The 21,082-nt window shown below is 41.1% G+C and overlaps 1 protein-coding gene and 2 non-coding genes across 3 annotated transcripts in view; 2 read left to right on the top strand and 1 right to left on the bottom strand.

Moving 5' to 3' along the window:
• Positions 1-21,082, bottom strand: part of Znf777 (zinc finger protein 777) — a 217,206-nt gene that overhangs the window by 171,320 nt on the left and 24,804 nt on the right. The gene's annotated exons all lie outside the window — the stretch shown is intronic.
• On the top strand, positions 11,091-11,162 carry Trnac-gca (transfer RNA cysteine (anticodon GCA)). Its single transcript has one exon. It is a non-coding gene; the product is annotated as a tRNA-Cys (tRNA).
• Positions 20,247-20,318, top strand: Trnac-gca (transfer RNA cysteine (anticodon GCA)). The gene has a single exon. It is a non-coding gene; the product is annotated as a tRNA-Cys (tRNA).

Raw genomic sequence — 21,082 nt, 5'->3', positions numbered from 1 at the left:
TTTATATTATACATGTAGAGCACAATTTTTCATATCTCTGGTTGAACACAAAGTAGAGTCACACCACTCGCGTCTTCCAACATATACTTAGGGTAATGATGTCCATCTCATTCCATCGTCTTTCCTACCCTCATGCTCCCTCCTTTCCCTCCCATACCTTTGCCCTATCTAGAATTCATCTAATCCTCTCACCATGTCGTCTCCCCCCATCCCTGCCCCCAACCACATTATGAATCAGCATCCTTAAATCAGAGAAAACATTTGGCATTTGGTTTTTTGGGATTGGCTAACTTCACTTAGCATTATATTATCCAACTCCATCTATTTACCTGCAAATGCCATGATTTTATTCTCTTTTAATGCTGAATCATATTCCATTGTGTATATATACCACACTTCATTTATCCATTCATCTGCTGAAGGGATCTAGGTTGGTTCCACAGTTTAGCTATTATGAATTGTGCGCCTTAAACATTGATGTGGCTGTGTCCCTGTAATATGCTGTTTTTAAGTCCTTTGGGTAGAAACCAAGGAGTGGGATAGCTGGGTCAAAGATTCATAGTTTCACAATGAATCTCTATACTGCTTTCCATATTGGCTGCACCAATTTGCAGTCCTACCAGCAGTGTATGAGTGTACCTTTCCCCCACATCCTCACTAACACTTACTGTTGTTATATGCTTAATAGCTGCCATTCTGAGTGGAGTGAGATGAAATCTTAGAGTAGTTTTGATTTGCGTTTCTCTAATTGCTAGAGATGTTGACCATTTTTTCATATATTTGCTGATTGATTGTGCATCTTCTTCTTAGAAGTGTCTATTCAGGTCCTTGGTCAATTTATTGATTGGGTTATTCATCTTTTTGGTGTTAAGATTTTTGGGTTCTTTACATATCCTAGAGATTAGTGCTCTATCTGTCATGCGTGTGGTAAAAATTTGTCCCCAAATTATAGGCTCTCTATTGACATCATTGATTGTTTCTTTTGCTGAGAAAAAGCATTTTAGTTTGAATCCATCCCATTTATTGATTCTTGATATTAATTCTTTCACTATAGGAGTCTTATTAAGGAAGTTGGGGCCTAATCTGACATGATGAAGATTTGAGCCTACTTTTTCATCTATTAGATGCAGTGTCTCTGGTTTAATTCCTAAGTCCTTGATCGACTTTGAGTTTTGTGCATGGTGAAAGTTAGGGGTTTAATTTCAATTTGTTGCATATGGATTTCCAGTTTTCCCAGCACCATTTGCTGAAGAGGCTATCTTTTCTCCAATATATGTTTTTGGTGCCTTTGTATAATATTAGATAAACTGTAATATGAGGGTTTGTCTCTGTGTTCTCTATTCTGTATCATTGATCTACCAGTATATTTTGATGCTAATGCCATGCTGTTTTTGTTACAATTGCTCTGTAGTATAGTTTAAGATCTGGTATAGTGACGCCACCTGCTTTACTCTTCTTGTTAAGTATTGCTTTAGCTATTCTGGGTCTCTTACTTTTCCAGATGAAATTCATGATTGCTTCTTCTATTTCTATGAGGAATGTCATTGGGATTTTGATTGGAATTGCATTCAATCTGTATAGTGCTCTTGGAAGTATGGTCATTTTGAAAATGTTAATTCTGCATATGCAAGAACAAGGGAGATCTTTCTATCTTCTAAGGTCTTCTTTAATTTCTTTCTTTAGCATTCTGTAGTTTTTGTTGTAGAGGTCTTTCACCTTTTTTGTTAGTTTGATTCTTAAATATTTTATTTATTTATTTATTTTGAGGCTATTGTAAATGGGGTAGTTTTTCTCATTTCCATTTCAGAGGATTTGTCACTGATATACAGAAATGCCTTTGATTTATAGGTGTTGATTTTTGTATCTTGCTACTTTGCTGAATTTATTTACTAGTTCTAGAAGTTTTCTGGTGGAATTTTTTGGGTCTTCTAGGTATAGAGTCATATCATCGGCAAACAGTGCTAATCTGTGTTCTTGTTTTCCTATTGTATCCCTTTAATTTCTTTCATCTATCTAATTGCTCTGGCTAGAGTTTCAAGAACTATATTAAAAAGAAGTGGTGAAAGAGGGCATCCCTGTCTTATTCCACTTTTTAGAGGGAATGCTTTCAATTTTTCTCCATTTAGAATGATATTTACCTGGGGCTTAGCATAGATAGCTTTTATGACATTGAGATATGTTCCTGTTTGTCCCTAGTTTTTCTAGTGTTTTGAACATGAAAGGGTGCTGTATTTTGACAAATGCTTTTTCTGCATCTATTGAGATGATCATATGGTTCTTATCTTTAAGTCTATTGATGTGATGAATTACATTTATTAATTTCTATATTTTGAACAAACCTTGCATCCCTGGGATGAATTCCACTTGATTGTGGTACATTATCTTTTTGATATGTTTTGTATTCAATTTACCAGAATTTTTGCATCTATGTTCATTAGAGATATTGATCTGAAGTTTTCTTTCTTTGATGTGTCTTTGTCTGGTTTTGGAATCAGGGTGATATTAGCCTCATAGAATGAGTTTGGAAGTGTTCCCTCTTTTTTTATTTCCTGAAATAAATTTAGTAGTATTGGTATTAGTTCTTCTTTGAAGGTCTTACAGAACTCAGCTGTGTATCTATCTGGTCCTGGACTTTTCTTAGTTGGTAGGCTTCTGATGGCATCTTCTATTTTATCACTTGAAATTGATCTGTTTAAAACGTATATATCATCCTGATTCAATTTGGGCAAATCATGACTCTAGAAATTTGTCAATGCTCTGATATTTTCTATTTCATTGGAGCACAAGTTTTCAAAATAATTTCTAATTATCTTCTGTATTTCTGTAGTGTCTATTGTGATATTTCCTTTTTCATCATGTATATTAGTAATTTGAGTTTTCTCCCTCCTTCTCTTTATTAGCATGGCTAAGGGTTCATCATTTTTTTTTTCAAAGAACCAACTTTTTGTTTTGTCAATTTTCTTAATTGTTTCTTTTGTTTTAATTTCATTGATTTCAGTTCTAATTTTAATTATTTCCTGTCTTCTGCTTTTGGTGTAGACTTGTTCTTGTTTTTCTAGGGCTTTGAGATGTAGTGTTAAGTCATTTATTTGTCAACTTTTTCTTATTTTAAAGAATGAACTTCATCCAAAGAACTTTCCTCTTAGAACTGCCTTCATAGTGTCCCAGAGATTTCGATATGTGTATCTGTGTTTTAAGAATTTTTTAATCTCCTCCTTGATGTCTTTTGCAACCCATTGTTCATTCAGTAGCATATTATTTAGTCTCCAGGTGTTGGGGTAGCTTTTATTTTTTATTTTATCCCTGAGTTCTAATTTCATTCCATTATGATCTTAATGCAGGGTAGTATCTCTACTTTTTTATATTTGCTAAGAGTTGCTTTGTGGCATAATCTATGGTCTATTTTAGAGAAGGATCCATGTGCTGCTGAGAAGAAAGTGTACTCACTTGTTGAAGGATGAAATATTCTATAATGTCAGTTAAGCCTAAGTTATTGATTACATTATTGAGTTCTATAGTTTCTTTGTTCAACTTTTATTTGGAAGATCTATCTAGTGGTGAAAGAGGTGTGTTAAAGTTACCCAGAATTATTGTGTTGTGGTCTATTTGACTCTTGAACTTGAAAAGAGTTTGTTTGATGAACATAGATGATCCATTGCTTGGGATATATATATATATATAATTGATATGTCTTATTGATGAATGATTCCCTTAAGCAATATGAAATATCCTTCTTTATCCTTTTGGTTGACTTTAGTTTGAAGTCTACTTTATTTGATATGAGGATAGAAACCCCTGCTTGCTTCTGCAGTCCATGTGAGTAGTATGATTTTTCCCAACCTTTCACCTTCAGTTTGTAGATGTCTTTTCCTATGAGATGAGTCTCTTGGAGGTAGCATTGTTGGGTCTTTTTTAAAATCCAATCTGCCAGTCTATGTTTTTTGATTGGTGAGTTTAGGCCATTAACATTCAGGGTTATTGTTGAGAAATTATTTGTATTCCTAGCCATTTTTATTTATTTTTGGTATTTAACTTGACTTGGTTTCTCCTTTGATTAACTTTTCCTTTAGTGTAATACTTCCCTTTGCTGATTTTTATTATTGTTTTTCATTTCCTCTTCATGGAATATTTTGCTGAGGATGTTCTGTAGTGCCAGTTTTCTAGTTGTAAATTATTTTAACTTTTGTTTATCGTGGAATGTTTTTATTACATCATCAAATCTAAAGCTTAATTTTGCTGGAAATAAGATTCTTGATTGGCATCCATTTACTTTTAGAGCTTGGTATATTTTCCAGGATCTCCTGGCTTTGAGGGTCTGGGTTGAAAAATCTTCCGAAATACGAATTGATCTCCCCCTATATGTGATCTGATTTCTGTCTCTTGTGGCCTTTAAGATTCTATCCTTTTTCTGTATGCTAGGCATTTTCATTATAATGTGCCTTGGTGTAGACCTGTTGTATTTTTGTAGATTTGGTGTCCTGTAAGACTCTTGTATTTGATTTTCCAATTCATTCTTCATGCTTGGGAAATTTTCTGATATTATCTAATTGAAGAGATTGTGCATTCCTTTGATTTGAAATTCTGTGCCTTCCTCTATCCTAGTAACACTTATATTTGGTCTTTTGATGCTGTCCCATAATTCTTGGATGTTCTGCTCATGGTTCCTTACCATCTTCACTGTGTGGCCAACTTTATTTTCCAGTTTGTATACTTTGTCTTCATTATCTGATGTTCTTTCTCCCAAGTGATCTAGTCTGCTGGTGATGTTTTCTATTGAGGTTTTTGTTGTTGTTGTTTGTTTGTTTGTTTATTGTTTCCTTCATTTCAAGGATTTCCGATTTCAGAATCTGTATCTCTTTCTAGAAGTAATCTTTTGCTACCTGTATTTGCTCCCTTATTTCTTTGTTGGTGTGATCAATGGATGCCTGTGTTTGCTCCCTTATCTGTTGATTGGTATCATCAATGGTTGCCTGTATTAGCTCTCTTTGTCTTTGTTGCCGTATCAGTTTTTACCTGTATTTGCCCATTTAGGCCATTCTTTAATTCACAGGTCTGTTTAATTATGAACCTTCTGAACTTCTTCTCTGACATTTCATCAACTGCACTGTCCATGGGTTCTGCTATTGTAGTATCCTGGTTTGTTTGGGGCACTTTCCTCCCTTGTTTTTTCATGTTGTCTATGTGATTTCCTTACTTGCAGTGTGGATCTGAGGTATTACGGTTTCTACCCTATAATCTTGTAGTATCTGTGCAGATTATCTGTATCTCACCTTGGTGTTGGGCTTCCAGACCCTGCCGGTGTCCCAGAATGGATGCTACTGCCATAGAAGGAGGTAACTTGAGATAGCAGTGGAGGTGCCCCAAGATGGATGCACTGTCTTTCAGAGATGGGGCTGAAAGGGTGGGCCTTACACTGGCTTTGCAATGACTCTCCAAGCTGCAGCTGCTTCTACTCCCTGTCTGTTGTCCCAAGGTAGAGGCTACTGCATGAGGGAGGCTATAGGAATGTCTGCAGTGTCTCAAGATGGAAGTGGGTCAGACCTGGGCTCACAGGTGGTAGTGTGGGGGGGCAGGCCCAGACCTACCCTGGACCCTGGCTCCTGAGCAGGTTGGCAAGGTGGATCTGGGCTGGGCCTGAGCTCCAGTGGGTGTCTGCTGGTGGTGGTGGGATGAACTCAGGTCTATCTCTGAGAAGGGTTTGTTTGCTGTACATAGATACTCCATTTTTTTCTTTATATTATTTTTTATTTGTTTTAATTACTTACACATGACAGTACAATGAACCAGACATTATCATATATATTGCGTGTATATATGTGACTGCATGACCAATACGATTCTGCAACCTGTACACTCAGAAAAATGAGAAATTATATCCCATCTGATCCAAATGTATGATATGTCAAGGTCATTGTACTGTCATGTGTAGATACTCCACTGTTTTTGGGCATAAATATTTATGATCATTATCTCTTGTTTTTTGATTCCCTTAAGCATTATGAAATGAACTTCTTTGTTTTTTTTGATTAATTTTGGCTTGAAATCCACTTTATCTGATATGAGAATAGTAACCCCTGGTTCTATGGATGCAAATGCCAGTGGCCATTTCCACCTTTGCTCTGGGGTAGCCAGTCTTTGCTGAGGTCAACTATACAGCCAGACAAAAGGTGCCGTGCAAATCTGTGGCAATGTGACCTTGACTTCTGTTAGTGAGCAATCGAACCCAGTGCCTCACACATGCCAGGCAAGTGCTCTGCCACTGAGCCCCAGCCCAGCCCTCCTTTGCTCTCTTTAGGAGACCTCATTTCCTTCTTGGCTGGGAAGATCAAGGCTGTGTGGTGTGAGGCCTTCAGCATCCTCCTGTTGTTCTGTCTTTATCTCTTCTTACCGTCAGTCAAGAGGAGAAAAAAAATCTGTCTCCTCCTCCCCAGAGCACAGCTGTGTTCCCAGTCCATCCTCTTGTTCTCTCTCTGAAAGGTTAATAAAATAGGTACTTGTCACTCCGTTTTTCTGTATGCTTAACAAAACACTGTTGAAATCTTGTTCCCAAAATGTGCTGTCCCCAACTGCGAACTGTTTGCTAATCTTGTTCCCAGAATGTGCTGTCCCCAACTGCCAAACTGCAGAATGTAACTTCCCTCCCTGCCCTCTCCAAGGAAAGTATATAAGCTCTGCTTAAGCGGTTCTCAGGGCTCTTTGCTCTATCTCTTTTTGCTCTAGTGAGCTCTGAGCCCCAGCATGCTGGACCCCAAATAAACCCTTTGCTGTTGCATGAGACAGTCTCTTGGTGGTCTCTTCCTCCGAGGCTCGCCCGACCTTTACACCTCCATCCCACGGCAGGGGATCACCCATGTGGAGCATCAGGGAGCCTCCCCAGGGGAAGGGCAGTGACAGGAGGGAGGCCAGAGAGATGACTGGACTATCTCTTTCTGCTCCGACGAGGTTTCTGCCTCCCAGGTCCACATCCTGTGCTTACCTTGCTCATTCTGGCCCTTCCCACAGGCGAGAGTGCACCTCACTCCTCAGCCAAATGTCTCAATCCCAGCGACCAGGAGACAGAAATCACTCAGCAGTTTAAACAGGAATATTTACTAGAAAGGTTTGTGCTATGAAAGGAGAGTAACTACCAAGGGCTTAGATAACTCTAAAGGAGCCACTGGCTTGTGGGACCCAGCCAGGATAAATTTGGAGGCAGGATCCCTCCAAAGCTGGGGTTCAGCTCTAAATGGGAAAGGAGTGGTTTTGACCCACACCCTGGCTGTTCCTGCCACGTGGGGTCGCAGACACAAGACAAGCAGGACACAGCCCTCTGGGTCACAGTTGAGCCATAAGGAAGTGAGACCTGAGCTCTAGTGTCCACTGGAGAGCATGGGAACCATGCATATAGGTGGGGCAGGCTGAGGCCGGTTAGAAAGAGGTGGTCACAATCCTGGCTGGGACTGTGAGGTCAGCAAGGGTCTTCACTCTCTGGGCATGTGCCTGGACAGAGCAGCAGCCCATGTCTGAGCACTACTGACCTTCCAGCAGTGGGGTCCAGGAAGCAATTCCCGGGGGAAGTTTTCACCCAGTAGAGAGGCCCCTCTCCTGGAGCACCCCTCTAGTGCCCCTTACCCATCACCGCCAACATGGTGCTCATGGGAGGGAGCCACACAAGAATGCAGTCTCCATGGCAGAGCTGGTATGGAAGAGCGGATTTAGAGCTGAGTCAATCAATTGACATGTGGCACACTGTGCAGCTTGCTGGGCTTTGGCCAGTGGAACGCCAGCAGATGGGAGGCAAGTGGGAGCTTTAGGGCACCTCTCTTGGCTGGCTGGCCTCTACATGTCCACCATTACCATGAGAAGCACTTGCCTGCAGGTAGCTTGCCTTTGAACCTGAGCCCTGGAGTGAACACACATGGCCACACCTGAGCCCAGCTGGCAGTGAGAAGCCAGGCCAGCTAGACCCGAAGTTTAAAGTGACCCGAAATTGGCCAGAACCAAAATGAGTCGGGTAGGCCAGTTCCTCGGGAAATGGAACCTGGAAGCCAGGAAGGAGGGGCTCTCACACAGAGGCCTGTGCTTAAACAAGTAACCAGGACTCCTTAAAGTCACAACCTTGCACAAAGCCCGCCACAACCTGACCCAAAATGCACTTCTGTGAGGACTGCTGATCTCCTTGGACGACATCACCCTCATCATCAGTCCTGGTCCCTGACTCACAGATAATTGTTTCAGAACAGCTTATGTAACTTTCCTCATTTTACCCTTCAAAGCCCATCTTCTTTCTCCTCCCTGGGTGTGCCTAGAATTGGTCCTGGCAGGTGTATCCTGGATTATAACCCTCAGCTGCTCCCCAGTGATTTCAGTTCTCTGGAGAGCCTCTATCTCTGTTGTGACTTTAGATTGACAAAACCAACCCACCTGACCAAGCCCAGCCGAGGTTAGACAGTTCCCATCCATCTGAGACCTTGGGCACGAGAACAAATCCTTGCTGCTGAGCGGCACTGGTGTCTGGGGTGCCTTGCGACACAGCACATTGTGAATAAGTCTGGGTAGAAGGGGCTCCTGCTCTAACAAAGCCCTCGAGCACCTGTCATGGCTTCTGGATGAAGCTGGGTGGCCAGCACGCTGTTCCAGACAGCTGGACAAATGGCGAGGAAACTTCTTCAGGCCAGGAAAGATGGTGGTCCATGATAACCTGGGCAGCAGGAAGTAATTCCTAAATTTTCAGGTTTAGGGGAGAAAACTGCAGGGCAAACAGTGGAATGCAGGTGCTGCCCAGGACACACTGCATTTAAAAAGAAAGCTTTAGGTTCCGAAAAGAACTCACTTGTTTGTTAACCAAATATCAGGGCAACATAGATAGGCCTACTGAGGCCTACTTAGAAGAATGAGAGTGGTTTCCCCCAAGTAAAAGTGACTCCATTACTACTCATTTTAGGGAAAAGAGAAAGTCAAGAGCCTGTGTGCCTTGTTCTTTTGATAGTGGCATTATTGGGGTAGGTCTACCACTGATCTACTTGAAAAGTCCTTTTGTTTTTTTTTTTTTCAGTACTGAGGGTTGAACCCAGGGCTTCACGTAACTAGTCAGCAATCTACCACTGAGCTAATCCCCTGTCCTCTTGCCATTTTTACCTGTTATTTTGAGACAGGCTTTTAGCAGCCGAGGGCATCACTAAGTTGATGAGACTGCCTCAACCTACCAGGTTGCTAGGATATAGGTATGAGCCACCGCACTCTTTATTAAGACCACTAACATTATTAAGTTGGTGCCAAGTATTTTTCAAGTTAAATTGTTCCTAGATAATTAAGGGTGTAATCCCACAGAAATGTGATGAGCCCAAATACTTAAAATTGAGCTGGGGAATGCAACATCAAAATGATTTGCCAGACTTCTGGTTTTTGGAAAATGGAACTGGAAACAGAGGAAACCCACCAGTTTTTTAAAAGAGCTGTATTGACAAAAGCATTAGCAACTTGCATTAAAAAACACCAAGACTCCTTGAGAAGCTCAAAGACCTCTTGTCCTCTAACATTTACAGGGCAGGGGAAGCAAGATGAGAAAGCTGCTCATCCACTGAAAGCACATATTTTCACTGAAGACTTCAGAAATTTCAAAGGAGAATGATGGGAAAGGAAGACTTCAAAGACGATGGGACCTAGTAAGCATTATGCAGGACTTCTGAACTGAAGCCTCTCCCAGGTAACGGAATCAGAACTTAATCAGGGAATATCTCCTAATCCTAGAATGCCTTATTTTCTGTGGCACTGAGTTTTGGAGTGGTTCGTTATACATTATAGTTGTGGACATGACAATACTGAAATTGGTATCATGAAGGTGGATTCAGAGCAACATAGGATAGAAGAAAGACATGGACATTTTTCCCTGGCATTTGAATTTCTGTGACCCCGTTTCTATGAGGTTGTTGTACTTCCAGTTTTGACCAGTTGTCAAGCATGACATTTACGGAAGTAACTCTATTCTTGTACTTCCTCCGCTCTTGGGATTTGTCATGGACAGAAATATTGTCTTTAAAAGTTTATAGATCTCTGGATTTAATGTAGATCATTATATCCTGGATTTTGTCTTAATGGACAAATCGGACTTGTTAGGAAGCAGTATTTTGGAAGTGGCCAATGGCTGCGGTTGCTCCACTTGCCTACTCCCAACTCACATCAAGGACTGAGTGAAAGAGAGGTGCAGATTTCCATTTACTGAGGGAATCGAGAATGTGCATAAATCAGACTGGATAGGAAAGAGCCTGCAGATGAGTGAGAGTCCTCTGGGGACTGGAAGGTGACCTCCTGGCCTGAAGAGGGGTCTCTTGTCAGGCTGTGGTGCACGTGCAGTTTCCATCAGGGAGGAAGGAATAGCACTCACAGTGCACCATGGAGTCCTTGGGCGTGGGAACAGGTGACATGCTAAGGGAAGCCCGTCAGTCAAGGAGGCACAGCTCAGAGCATTTGACTGCAGGCCAAGAGGTCCCTGGTGCAAATCCAGGTGTCCCCTGATGGACTGTGTTTGTGTGTGTGTGTGTGTGTGTGTGTGTGTGTGTGTGTATTTATTATTGGCAAACCTACACTGGTCTTTTCTCTGGTCAGTGTTCTCCTTGCCATTCACCCTCAGCACCACCCTTCCTAAGGCTGTGTCAGTTTCTCTGGTGCCACCAGTTACCTGGCAGAAGGAGGACTCCTGTGGCCAGTGATCTGTGTGTTTTTCTGAAGGTCTTCCTTAATTGCTCTGTAAAGTTGACATTATGGAGCGACATATTGCTGAATCAGAGTCACCCAGACTGGATTTACATCAGTATTACCAGCTCCCTCACTAAAAATACAGACCACCCCTAGTCTTTCTGATTAGTTCTGATTGAAATCTTACAACTTTAACTTTGAGTGGAGGGATCACAGTCCCTTGCTAATGTCCATCCTAACAGCCAGTAATTCTAATAGACAGGCAAATGGTATAGGAACTTACATTTGTAGGTGTAAATGATGTTCCAGGATATGATATGTGTCATGGCCTGACAGTAGGCACACATGTGAAGGTGGTAAAATCCAGGATGTGGCCAGGCAGCTTTAGAGTGCTTATTAGACACCCATAAAGAGCAGGGGGTATAGCTCAGGGGTAGAGCATTTGACTGCAGATCAAGAGGTCCCTGGTTCAAATCCAGGTGCCCCCTCTTTTTGCACTCAATGAACACAGTGTTCTGTTTTCAACTTTTTTCTAACACACAGATTCAACTGTGAATATGGAGAGAGACGAGGAGGCTAGGTGTTCAGTATCACACATCATTACCCTAAGTACATGAATGAAGACACAAAGGATGCGACTACACTTTGTGTACAACCAGAGATAGGAAAAATTGTGCTCTATATGTGCAACATGAAAAAAATGTAACTGAGAAACTAAAGTGCAGTCACTATTTCCTCAAAAAAAAATCATATGGTTTTTTGGTTACTTCTTACTGACTCATTAGCTCTCATGGATAAATCTGATCTAGTACTAGACTGAACAAAAACTATTTTTAACAATAAAAGTATTCAAAAGGAAAAAAAAAAAGCTGGACTCTGACTGTATCAGGAGACTCTCTGACCTCTTGTCACTGAATTAGGGAAAGAGATAAAAACAGAGCAAGGGCGGATCCTGTGGCTGCCATGATGCCACACCTGGGGTGCTGGGAGCTCCCCAGATCTCCTGGAGTGAAATCAGCCTGTGATTAAGGCAGAGCGGGGCTTCGGGATGGCAGTGTGCATTTATGAGAGATTTGGAAAATTCAAATCATGCCGAATCTCTAAGACTACTCAATCTCCCTCGTCAGCTGGGCTCACATTTAGGTCTTTAAATCACCTAGAGTCTGACTTTTAGTAGAGTAAGGATTCTCATTTTTCATATGAAAAATAAGTGATTTCAGTACCATTTGTGGAACAATTTGTACTTCCACCATGAATCTGTAATTCCAGGTTTATTTATTTTTTCACCAATTGTGGTTGATCCCAGGACCTGGGACATGCTAGGCTCATGTAGCTCTACCACTGAGCTACAGCGGTGAATCTTTTCATTATTTTTAAATTTTGAGACAGGGTCTTACTAAGTTGCTCAGGCTGTCCTTGAACTTGCAATCTTCCTGCCTCAGCCTCCCAAGGAGGGAGTATCACAGGCATGTGCCCCAGCACCCACTGTAATTCTGCTTTCATGATGTCATTCTCCCACATATTCATCGTCCCACCAGGGAAACCTTGAGAGTGGAAGTAGGTGCTCTTCAGAGCTATGCTGGGACTCAAGCACCAGCTGGACTGTGGGTCCAGGTGGAGCAGACACAGTCGCCCTTTCACTCTCAGGCTCCCCCTATGCATGGCCACACCTGCTGTCCCACCCACTCGTCTGTCTCTTCCTATGCTCACTAGGTTAGTTATCTTCCCTTGATTAGTCTCACAGCTGGTAGCACAAGTTCTACCCATTCATTTTGATATCTGAAAGTGCATGGCTGTTCTTAAATTTCTTCTGTTCTTGATTTTATACTGTTTCTTCAAGTTCTGCTAAAACTTGCAAAACCATTTTAGTCTTTGCTGAAACTACATGGACAAAAATAATGAAATTGGAGATTAACATTTTTATAATATTGAGATCCTCTTTCATGAATATGGTATCATCTCCATTAGTTCCGGTTTCCTTTATGCAATTCATTAATATTATATATTTTTGTTCATAAAGAACAATAATATACATGTATTACTTCATTTCTTGTTATCATATGGTTTTTGGTTTTGTTATTGAAGTGGCACCCCCTTTCTCCACAGAAAAGCCTGCTTCATCATGGCTAACTTTAGGACTATCAGCAAAAGAGTCCGTTGTAGATAAACTTTTTATTTTCGTGTCACCCTGTTTACTTGGCTACTGGCCGAGAAGATACCAGCACTCCAGGCGCTGGACGCCCCCTTACTAGTTTTCACAAACATATCCAGTATAGTACTTTGTAGAAATGTGCAAACCAGGCCTCTGGCCTTGAGCTGGGCTTCACAGAGATGTCTACATTTTTAAGATAAGTTACAAATGGGCCCATGGTAACAGCTGGCAGGGGGAGGAAAGAAAGGGGAGAAGAAGCTCTCCCTTTCTCAGGTGTTGTCCTTAAAGAGTTAACTTGCCCAGAACAGTGAAAGTAAAAGCTGTTTTTTTTTTTTTTTTTTTTTTTTTTAAGGTCAGAGTAGAAATTAGAAGTTTATTAAAGGACAGCAGAAAAGACTTCTCCCGGAGTAAGAAGGGGACCCAAGAGGTGGAATCCGTGGAAGTGCGGTTGTCTCCCCTTTTTATAGTTTTGGTGATGGAATGTAGGTTGTAAGGCCTGAGGGGTGGGACACAGGTAATCTGGGCAGGAAGGAATTCATTATCACTTCTTGGGATGGGCTATCTCCAAATCTGTTGGGGGCTGTTTCCTGGGTTCCATTAATATTTCCTTGGGGTGGACTTTGGCCTAGGTCCTTTCCAGGACTTCATTAATATTCCATGAGTTGTCCTGCATTTCCCGGAATCATTATGAGCATGGCCTCCATTTTAGATTTCACTCGATATTAGACCCGATTTACCTAACTACACTGACTACCTAACTTTAAATCTGGCTTCATTCCCCCCTCTAATTTGGGGAACTCCTTACTGCTGTAAAGAAAGGGGGCAAAGATCCTTCTGGCTTCTTCAGGCTGAAAAGGGATGGTGTGGGGCAAGCAGTTTGGAGTCCCCCTTTAAAAATTGGGTCTATCGAGTGGTCCATGATAGAAGTCCGATTGAGAAGTAATAGGCTGAAGGGCCATTTGAGTGAGTGATGGGTGGTCTATAGGAGAAACAAGAATTCATTAGTACTGGAACCAGATTGATGTAGCAATAAATGCCACAGCACAGGAATATGCCAATGAGTATGATGACAAAGACAGAGACTAACAATGTTTTCCACCAGGAAGTACCAGAGAACCAGGAGCTAAGATATTGTTTCCATGACTCAGTTGCTGAGGACATGGCTTCTATCTGAGCATGTCAATCTTTAAGGATATTTGTCACATTGCCAGAATTGTCACGGATGTAAACACAACATTGAGCTTTTAGGGTTACAGTTGTCCTTCCCTTAAGATACAGTTTAATAATTTAATGTCATCTGATCTTGCAAAATCCTTTTATTAGTATGACCTCTGTGTCTAATAGAGAGACCTTTAATTCTGTTACTTAGGGCTGGATAACCACACAAGTAAACACCAAGCCCACCAGTGTAGGTTAGAAATAGCTGTAGGCTTTAAACTAAAAACTACTCTGGCAGTTCTTTTTGATAGTTATCAGGCATTTCTGTCTGAGAATCTCCTTTGCAGCCTCCAGTTTACTTATTCTTAGAAGTTACATTTAACTATTATTATCATTTAAAATGCCCAGGAATAGCTATGTTTTGGCTTTGACTGTCTTTGCTAAGTGTTTAAGATGAAGCAAGTCAAACTGACTTTTGTTTCTATCTATTGTTAACAGTCAGCTGAGTTTCCCTGGGATTCCTGGGGGAACTTTACAGCAGCTTCTCAGTTCCGCTAGTGCCATTTGCGCTAGGATGGGTCCAGGCCTTGCTTGACCATGTGGCTTCCCTTGGAAGCATCAGGGATATCTCCCTTCTTTGATGACCCTCCTCTTCACAGCAAATGCACTGATTGGCTTTCTGTCCTCCAGCGGTCTCATTAATCTCTCTGATCGGGAGGTTATGTGGCCCAGAGTTGCAAAGCTCTTTGGAGATGTCCCCTGTTCCCTGGATTCAGACTGACTCAGAGGGCAAGAGCCAAATATTGGTTTTCTTGGCCCTTTTAATTTAACTTTAATTTTAAACTTAATCTTAAACATCCAGCAAATAAGTTTCAACAGCCTTATATTAAGAGTACTGAGCTTTAATGTCTATCTCTCTATCCTGTAGGTGATAGATAACTCCTTATCTTAAATTAACCCATGTTGTGTGTTCTTAAGTCAGTACCTCTGCAAAACATTAACAGGCATTCTTTAGACCATTTATAAGAAACTACAAGATAAAATTATCAAGAGTAAAAACATATTTAGTTCATGTAATAGCTACCTTGAATTTTGGTGGAGTTATACATTATAATCCCCTGTTTGAGATCCTAGTAATCTTGACAAAAACCAACTTTTGGACACAACTTTAAATGTACTGAAATCTGGCCTACTTCTTTCATAGTCACTTTCACATGCAGTGAGTTGGGACACAGAGCCTTGTCTCAGGTAAGGCGGGGTTCTTCATAAATCTTAAGTTTTGTAGTTCTGAAGCTGATCTTTGTTTTTTTAAGCATCATTTTACAAAGCCTACATAAATTGTTGCTCAAGTTCACATGAATATTAGCTAACACAATATAATATCACACCTAAAACATGAATTAAAGAAAAGCTGAAAGCTTTTAACATTTTGTAGAAAAGTAGCAAAGTACTTTTGTGTTTTACAATAAAACCATTACATAGATTAGGCTCTCATTAACTTAAAAATATATTTAAATTGTATCTCAGTGTAAAAAGTAACATAGAACTTTACATATCTTATTGATTAGAAGTCCAGTTATAGAACACAAATGATATAAATAAATCTCCAACATGTTTTTCTTTTAAGCCTAAAATTATCATACAGCTTTAGAACACAGCTTGATATAATGCTCTTTCTAAAGCTTCTACCTTACAGACTTGTATACCTGGAAGATATTAACACATTAATAGCACTACAATTACATTGATGTTTTTATATTAACCAAGTTTAGCTTTTAAAGAAATAACATAGCACAATTCTCTAAAACAACAGCACTTGTTTATCCAGCTGTTTAATTTCTTTAAGATTACTTGCTCAAAAACTTACACATATAACCAACTTACACAGAACTTCTTTATATCACTTACTTAAACCCTCTTATTAACTTAATCACATAGACTCTTATCCAGAAACACATTTTCCCTCTATTAAATCCATACCTAGAACCTTCTAGTTTCTCTTTTTTCATCTGTTAACCTCCTTCTGTTCACATTTTGAAATAATACTTGTAAATTTTTGAATTTAAGCAGATTATTTCATATACATCAACATTTTATTAGGTTTTATTTTTGAACACCTAGAAAAACTTATAAGCTTAATCTTAAAGACATCTTTACTTTCATCTGTTTACCCAATTTAAATTGAATCATTTAAATCACATGAATCAAAGATATTTGGATCCATTTTTAAAAAAATTTTCATGAGCGCTCCTCATCTGTCAATTGTCATATCACTGCATGATATACGGACATACACACATACAGACATACCGACATACAACACGTAACACAAGTGTAACACATAACAATAGTAAAGGCCTTGTAGCTTTTTCTCAGGTGAAATCTCCATTGCAATGTTTAAAAAAACCTCCACAGTTGATCAAAAATAGAACTTATCAGAAAAACATTAACTTGTCTGTAGGATCAAAATCATGAGCTCAAAAAAATACAGAATCTAAGAAGAAGAAAAAGTCCTAGAAAAAAAATTGACCACCAGTAATTAATAAATGCCATACAATTTACTTTTTGGTTTAATCTAGTTTGATTTCAGGTAAAAAGACACTTTTACTCTTTTTCTTTTTTTCCTTGGGCCTCAGATCTGTCTCCTACTGAGCTCCAGGCTTCTTCTATTTGCATTTCAACTTAAATCCTGCCTGGAGTCTGGGAAGAGCAAGAAAAACTGGAATTCTGAGGAGAAGCCTCATGCCTAAGGCATTTTAACCATAAGTCACAATTTTCAGGTTTGGATGTTGAAAATTATGATACAAGTTTAAGATACAATTCACAAAATTTCATACTTTTACATCTTCCTACACTAGAAAACTTGCTCACACAAAACTGAAAATAGGATCTTAATAATATAAAGCTACCATCAGAAGAGATCCCTTCAGGATTATTAAGCCACTTCCTTTGTTCTGAAGTTCCTAAAGTAGTATTAAGTTACATTAAATCACCTGAAAAAAAATTTTAAAAGAGAACCACATACTACCATGTATATCCAAAATTAAGCTTTAAAAATTTTCAACACTGTTGCTATTTAATGTCATTTTATAAGCCAGACCAGTGTTCCAATTCAACACTTTTCTTTTCTAAATCTTACACACTGAGGGGAACAGATACCAAATCATAATTTACTATCCTTGCCCAAGTTAATGCACTAGTACACCTAGTGAAATCTTCTCAGGCTACCCAGTTCAAAATTGATGAAAAAAAATAAAACTAAATGATTGGGAGTTACTTGCCAACTTGGAAGTAGAGTTCTTTTAATTTTCTATCCTAAGTATTTAAGTTCTCTGGCATGAATTATCTGAAATCACAAACTAAACAATTACCTAACCCCAACTTTTAACTGCAAGATTATGCAATGCTTCAAACTCATTTAGATACCAGATTGTTACAATAAAAAATCATCTTTTAGATACACATTCAGCCAAGATCATTCCCAAGAAACAATCTATAATAACCTTTAAAACAGACCAGATAAGAAAAAAATCTCTCCAGGTTTTTAGCTCCCATTTAATTACTTTTACATCAGTGGCACCATAGATTTCCCCACGAGTGGACCAGATGTTCTCACATAGGGGCAACTATAGGTGTAAAATCAAGGGTCTCAGTGTGATGACTTTACTGCATTCAGTGTCCCTCCTTTTTCTTCTTCTTCTTCTTCTTCTTCTTCTTCTTCTTCTTCTTCTTCTTCTTCTTCTTCTTCTTCTTCTTCTTTTTAAGTAGACAGAGGTGGAGTAATCCTTACAGTGCAGGGAAGGAATGAGGAATTTCCCCAAAGCGAAAATGGCTTTGGCAGCTGCTGGGAGTCCCTCAGTCTCTCCTTTTACTAACAGGATTAGTCCTTTGGATAGATCCAGTCCCAGGCAATCTGGCATATCTCCTAACTTTCCAGTAGAGTCAGTTTTTATCTGCCTTAGGTCTTGAAGGGGGAAGGGGATATGTACTTTGATCAGCCCAAATTCTCCTGGCATTTCCTGGAGAGGTAATATAATTGGTTTGCCTGTTGGGGCAGATGCAGAGAGGCCAGCAGATGGAGATTTTGTGGGTCCTCCTGATTCTTTTCCTCAGTGAGTCCCCAAGATTTTTTCTCTTCATGGCAGACATCATAGGTAAGTCTACTTTACACTGTTGGCATAATTTAGGATTTTCCCTTAGAGCAAAGAAAATCTGAACATACAGCACCTCACACCATTTCCTTTTTTTGTAAATTTTATCAAACTGTAAAATTGTATTAAAATTGATATTTCCCTCTGGTGGCCAGGTTTCTCCATCAGAGAGTTTGTTTTGAGGCCAGGCCAAGAAAATGAGGCTCTTTTTCTTGAGCGTCTGAGGGTCAAATCTATCCCAATTTTTCAATACGCAGGCTAGTGGTGCACCTGGCGTATTGGAGAGAGAGAAGTTCCCATCTGCGTGAGAAGAAAACAGGACTCAGGCGCCCGCGCTGCGCTGGAGAAAACTGTTATCATCAGGGACGTCTCCCTAAGCTTGAGCTTCCTAAACGGTCCAGAAAACCTCTCACCTTGCTTTGCCAAGGGTGTTTCTCATCCCCTTTAGCAAAGTGCTAGGGTCTCAGTTTGCCCTGTGCCAGAGACCCTTGGAGGATTCAGACTTAAGGGCATTACTGCTTATCCTCCCGGCCACTAAAACCCACTGCAAAAGAGAATCATGCACTCTTTTGTTGCCTTTGCTCTGTAGACTAAAGGAGCCACCTAAGGGTAAGGGAAATCTACCGGTTGTAAGGTAGCGCTTTCTATCAGAGATTACCGGAGGAGTTGATTCTAAAAATGCCTCGCTAGCAGCTTAAAGAACACAGCACATTTTAAACATTGGGGCGGTAAAACAGAATAGTGAAAGTTACCTATGCACCTTAGGGAACCAGGGCAGATTTTACTAATTATCCCATGCCTTTCTCTCAGTCCTACAACCTGAATTGCTAACATTTCTGACCTATGAAGGAGGGGAGCATCCAGGAGGAATGGATGCAAGGTTGGGAGTGTTGCGTAGCCCATATGGAGGCAAATGTGATTGGGGCTTTCCCTCAGTGCCATTCATCTACGGATCACCCTAGATACCCCTGAGGGCTGACGGGAGGGGGCTCAAGAGAAAGGAACCTTAGGAATACGTCTGAGTGTAGCCCTGACCGGAATTCTGCAGTTGTTCCAAACTCCTTCCTCCACCTCCATGCATCCAAGGCAGATCAGGATTCGGGACACTGTGTACTCACGCCAATTGCTCTCCAGGCCCAGACAGAAAAGTTGGAAGTGGCTTTGGCAGAACCCAACATGACTGCTCTGTATTGAACAGGTGATTGAGAGCTGCCTAGGCCGGGAAACCTCTCACCCGAGTCTTGAAGAGTGGTGGCTGCACTAATTGCATTTAAGTAGCCATCGGGTGCCCACCTTACCCTCCAGAAAGAAAGAGAGAGAAAGATGCACCTCAAACAGACATGGGGTGCGTGGAGACGGCTTACCTCGGTGCAGAAGAATCTCGGTCTGGGACCTCCAATATGTTACCGCTGTTGACCGGTGACGAGTCCTTGCTTCCCCAATGTTGAAGAATAACACCAAAGAAGCACGCCGAGGCAAGGTCAGAGTAGAAATTAGAAGTTTATTAAAGGACAGCAGAAAAGACTTCTCCCGGAGGGGACCCAAGAGGTGGAATCCAGTAAAAGCTGCTTTTATGTGAACTTTTGCAGACTGTGAACTTTTGAGCCCCTCCCCTTACATGCTGGTTATAAAACTCTGAAACTCCCTGAACTCGGGGTTCAGGGGATTGATTGATTACAGCAAAGCTGTACCCTCTAAACCTGGCTGCAGCCAAATAAAACTGTTTCCTGCTATCTTCGGTGCCTTGCCTCATTTGTCCCTACAACATTATGAATAGAATTTTTCCATTAATTCCTTATTTAGTTGATTACTGTTGATATGTGAGGAATGATATTCATTGCTCTAGGCTGATTTTCTATTGAGTGGTCTTGCCAACTATCTTGTTAGTTCTAGTATTGGTTCATTTTTGTTGCTAAAACAAAGTACCTGAGACTGGATAATACATATTAAGAAAAAAAGGTTTATGTAGTTTACAGTTTGAATGATGGCACCTTAGGACTTGGTTCTCAACCTCCAGAGAGTTAGCAGAGAAAACAGTAGATGATAAATATATAGGTAGCCTGGATGTGGCGCCATGCTGAAAAGGTGCTAATTAGAGGTTGCACATAAGTGGGGGTATAGCTCAGGGGTAGAGCATTTGACTGCAGATCAAGAGGTCCCTGGTTCAAATCCAGGTGCCCCCTACTTTGTCAGACTTTTAATCCCTGAGATGCATTCAGTATTTCTGTTCCTCTCAGGAGAGGACCAAGGAGGAAAATGATGAACCAGATCAAACTCTTTGTTCTATGACATCTTGAGGTGCTGACTCAGTAGCCCTAGGTGCTCTGTAAGGTTCACTATGGAGGGACAACTTGCGATATGCAGCAGGTGCTTTTAGCCCCTGAGTGAGGGTCGGAGGAGGGGCTGCAGGCACAGACAGTGGCCAGGTGGTGGAGGGGGACCACTGTGGGGAGTTGTGGCAGGTTGGAGGAGCTGTGGGTGAGGAGAAGGAGACCAGCTGTGGAGGCAGAGCCCTGCCGGGGGTGCTGGAGGCCATAGGGAGGCCTGGCCCTCCTGCAGGAAAGCTGGGCACTGAAACAGGCTCCTGAGGCCAGGCGGGGTGTTGAGCGCAAGGCCCCGTCTGAGGAGCACAGGAGGGGATTCGCAGGCACAGGCCCCCTGTGCGCACTTCCTTTGCTCACTGGACATGGTTTAGAAAACAGTGTGCTTTCCTTCTCCAGGTCCCCAATGCTGAATCTTCCCACAAGGAGAGACCGACTGGGTCACTTTGTTCCACTCCCTGGCTTTCTCCTGCCCCTGAGGTGACCTCCGTGCCCCAGCCCTTCAGTGCTCTTGGGTCTGCCTCTTTCCTTGGTGGGCAATTCTCTTGCATTGGTTTCTTTTTCTTCTCATTTTGTCCCCAGCCTGTGCACCCCCTTGGCATGTTTTGAGGGTCCCCAGTGGTGTG

This window comes from Callospermophilus lateralis, chromosome 1, assembly GCF_048772815.1.
Source record: "Callospermophilus lateralis isolate mCalLat2 chromosome 1, mCalLat2.hap1, whole genome shotgun sequence".
In the NCBI taxonomy this organism is placed as follows: Eukaryota; Metazoa; Chordata; class Mammalia; order Rodentia; family Sciuridae; genus Callospermophilus; species Callospermophilus lateralis.
The sequence above is the reverse complement of the archived record's forward strand: the minus strand, read 5'-3'. Positions and strand labels throughout refer to the sequence as shown.